Source organism: Sycon ciliatum, chromosome 8 (assembly GCF_964019385.1).
Source record: "Sycon ciliatum chromosome 8, ocSycCili1.1, whole genome shotgun sequence".
Taxonomy (NCBI): Eukaryota; Metazoa; Porifera; class Calcarea; order Leucosolenida; family Sycettidae; genus Sycon; species Sycon ciliatum.
This window is the reverse complement of record NC_088650.1, coordinates 1,457,139-1,461,422: the sequence shown is the minus strand read 5'-3', so window position 1 is coordinate 1,461,422 and position 4,284 is coordinate 1,457,139. Positions and strand designations below refer to the sequence as shown.

The window sequence follows — 4,284 nt, the reverse complement described above, 5'->3', positions numbered from 1 at the left end:
CCCAGATCTGTTCATTTCCAACAGCAATGGCTAGACAGGAATGTCGTGAAATTATGACTCCATACCAGTAAGGAATGTTTCTCCGGCCATTTTCAGTCTTTAATTTGGCAAACATTGAAATCTCCCCAAACTCTGTAGAGTGAGTTAAGATATTGGTAAACGCTGTCCAGCTGTACTTATACTACATGTACATGTATGTGCTACACTTGATACTGTGCGTAGAGGTACAGACTCACTGAAATGTTTGCTACTTTGTCGGCTCATCATCTCAACACAGATCTTAGTGAGAACAAAACTACTTATTCGTACTAACGATGAAGGAATTTAGAAAACATTTTCCAAAGAGAATGTTTGGCCATGTTGCTGAGCGTAAGTTGCTCTGAGTCATTGACTATGATTGAGCCAATCTCCGTCACGTGATAGAATGCGCTGCGTTTCAGTGTTCTACGTAGCTTTGTAAATGATAGCAATGATGATGTCCATGCCTGTCACGTGACCACTCTTAGTCAATGTAGTGGTTGATTGTGTGACGATGTAGTTAGACAGTGTTGATGTGCAGCATAGTTTACATACAGTGACGTCTGTATTCTACATTGCTGTTTATCTCATAGTGGATATGTGGGAGAATCTCCGACAAAATGTCTTTTCTACACGTCATGTAAGAAGGAAATGATTTTATAACGTGATCCGCTGCAAATGTGGTATCTGTGTCTGTGGCTGGAGGCCCAATATGTGGCTGGAACTTCCAGATATGATACCACACAGAGCTGCTGAAATTGGGTGTTGGCAAATGAGTGTCCCTGTAACCGACCTGGGGCCATACCACCCTTCAGGAGCTGACTCTGGATCTCAAGACTGTGTATTCTACATGTATTGGTAAAAGTTTCCATTCTGAACTCAATGCCACTGGGTTGTTATGTCTAGTGTTATGTGTAATGACGTCACGACGATTGAAGGGAAAACTCTGTACAAGTACAAAGTACAGTCTGTAGTCTTAAGTACAACTTCTAACGTTATGCTGTATTTGTTTACTAGGACAAACCATTTTACGCTATGCTGTATTTGTTTACTAGAACAAACCTTTTTACGTTATGCTGTATTTGTTTACTAGGATAAACCTTTTCACGTTATGTTGTATTTGTTTACTAGGATAAACCTTTTTACGTTATGCTGTATTTGTTTACTAGGACAAACCTTTTTACGTTCTTTTAAGAACGTAAAAAGCCTTTAAAAAGGACAAGCAGCAGCTTTCGGCTTGTTTATCAATAAACTAATTACACATCCCCCAAACGCGCTCTCCACCAAAAGCCTTGGATTCGTGTTGCTGGTGTGTGAGGTTGGCCAGAGAGCGTGTTTGGTGGAGGTGGAATTACTTTAGCCCTTTTTACTGGCAAAATAAACATACTACAGGTTGATTTTCACGCACATTCACATGCCAGAGGAAAAGACAGCAGCAACAACAGCAACAGCCCTCCAAGTCCAAGGTTCCAACACACCATTGCATGCTTACACATACAGTAGATCTGCTCACGCACGAACACTCGAATGTACAGTCTGTTGCTGAGTAGTACACCAAACCACACACAAGACGTACCACACCCAAGACCACACTCAAGCAACTCACTACGAGTACAGTGTCTGCATTGTCATTGTCAAGTTGCTCAGAGCCGCCATGTCATTATGGTGACATGTTTTTAGCAACAACCTGTTATAAAATAGAATTTTACGACAATCAGATTGACAACACCAACTGTTGTGAACCCTCTGGTTCTCTAAAGTATCAGGAACGAACGACCCCACACGGCACGAGGACCACTATTTATTCTCAACAATATCTTTCACTTCCATCGACTAATAACAATGAACAATGAATGACTTAATGAACAACTGAAACAACTGAATGAACTGAATAACTAACACTAAAACCACCAGGTAGTTATAGCGTGAAAATGACAGCGTATATGAGAAAAGCATACACATACAACATACAACTACAGCGCACACAGCAAACCGCACATAGCGCACGTAGCGTATACTACGTCGTAAACATCAGCGGTACGGCGGAGTCGGGATACAGCTGCATTGGAAGCGAACACAATGTCACAAGCGAGAAGGCCTTTCACTCTCGAGAACTTGTGGTTTCACAACACCAACACCACCCTGGTCTGTATGGGACTGTGCCCTAAGACATGATGTCATCAGCTCTTTGTCCATATTTGATGAGAAGAGCGTAGCATTGAATCGTGATTGGTTCCAGGTAGTGTTGTTATGTGGTAATGGGGTAGGTCCCCCATTATGTGTGTAGTCTACATGTGTGAATGTGATTCTTGTCACCAATGACTAGGTAAACAACACATTTTTATGGTCTCGGTCTGTGCAGAGCGGGACGACATCGAGCAGACGTGTAGCATATCACGTGACAACACAATGACACACGCACACACGCAATGCCAATGCTGCGAACAAAAGATGCCTGAGTTCGCGCTAAGGCACACAGCCACAAAGGCTAAGCAGTATCAGTAATGTATGAGTAGATGGCCGTCCGTGGTCTGCCAGACAGTGAGCATGACCTGCCATTTACCACATGCATGTGATGCACGATTCGTTCAAACATTAGATCACATCGCTATTATTAATGGTCAGCACAGCTCAGTCATCCATTTCTCAAGGCACAGTCCAGTTGTCCGTTTTCGTCTCCCTGCCTTTCTCTTTTGTTTCAAACGTCTTCTAGTGTTGTTGAACAGTCCCTCTGACCTACCTTTGTTAGACGTGCATTATCTTTTCCAGTCATTGTTACTCTTTCTCTCAACTACTAATCAGTCTGTAGTGGCTACAACGCTCTCTCAGAGAGTAACAAGTTCAGCACAACGCTCTCTCAATGAATAACAAGTTCAGCACAACGCTCTCTCAGTGAATAACAAGTTCAGCATAACGCTCTCTCAGTGAACAACAAGTTCAGCATAACGCTCTCCTTCTCTCAACGGCCTACTTATTCCAGTCAGCCCACTCAGCCAACGTTTGAAGAAGATCTTTAAAGGAACGGACAACTCACTCAGTAAGTAAAAATACAATCATGTGCTATAGGTCTCTTTGAAATCCCCCTACAGCATTAGTATCACTGATATAGCACATTGTGACTATGCCTACTCCAGAGCTAGGACATCAGGCTGAGTGACACGGTTGAGAGCTAGCGTGTGTGCTCATGCTTGGTAGAAATGCGTCAGGTGCTGCACTAACTGACCTGGTTGACATAATGGGTGTATTTGCTCACGTTAGCGACTGAATCATTCGATTCACTCCCTGACCCTGTTCTCGCACTGAGTGCTACATCTTATCGGTCTAGTTAGCAACTGTGGATCGTTCAGTAGCGGTTCATGACCTGTAGATCAAAGTCCAAAGTTCAAACAGTGAGTTACTCCTTCGCTGCACCATTCCGTCGATCAGCTGAATACCTTCTTGCAGGTGTAGGCCCTCCGGACTTCCACGTCAAGTTTCTTCTTTTCTCTTCACTGCTACTTGAAGACAACGTTCAACAAAACGGCAAGGATGACTTTCTTCAATTCAGCTCTTTCCTTTAGACTCACTAACTGTAGCCGTGTTCATCTATGAGAAGTTCAACGGTGACTTTACCCGTATTGCAAGTTAGAAACTGAATAGACCATTTTCAGAACTCTCAATAGACCAGAGAAGTTCATCATGTTTCCTACACTTAGCGAGAAAGAAGAGAAAAGTAGATCGTTTTCACTGTCATCAACGTTTCTCCAACAAGGAATGTAAGTTACAAATGGTGGCACTCCATCTCTTTCTCTTCGTTTACTTCCCATATTTTCGTTAGTACTGTCGTCTCGTTGGTCTCCACCTTTGTCCTTGTCTCGTGTCGCAACGTGACGGCCATTCAGGGACCTACTGATTGACCTCTTGTAGACGAAGTACATTTCAGTTCTTTGTAACGAAGGTAGACTTGACGAGCAAGGGGATGTATAGATATTTCTAGTTGTGATCGACATGAAGATTGTTCAAATATCAAGTGTTTGCTGTTGTAACTGTTCGTGCTTGTCAAGTTGAAGTTGAAGTTGTTCCATTCATTTTGTGTGGAGACCTTTCTTCGAAGTTCGGAACTGTCGTTTTCTTCTTTGTTGTGAACGGTACGAGAGTTGGAGTTGTTTGAGGTGGAGAGCAGTATTCTTTCGTTGATAGTTGTCGTAGGCAGTTGTAGTAATGAGGTGTAACATTTGTCGGTGGTTTCTGTGGTTTTGCTGAGACAGGTAAATTGCATTGTGTTGC

At 42.8% G+C, this 4,284-nt stretch overlaps 1 long non-coding RNA gene across 1 annotated transcript in view; it reads left to right on the top strand.

Annotated features, from left to right (window-relative positions):
- The first annotated feature begins 2,654 nt into the window (after window positions 1-2,654).
- Window positions 2,655-4,284, top strand: part of LOC135823469 (uncharacterized) — a 4,086-nt gene continuing 2,456 nt past the window's right edge. Inside the window, exon 1 of the long non-coding RNA XR_010554717.1 lies at window positions 2,655-3,055. This is a non-coding gene — a long non-coding RNA (uncharacterized LOC135823469). The remainder of the gene's footprint in view (window positions 3,056-4,284) is intronic.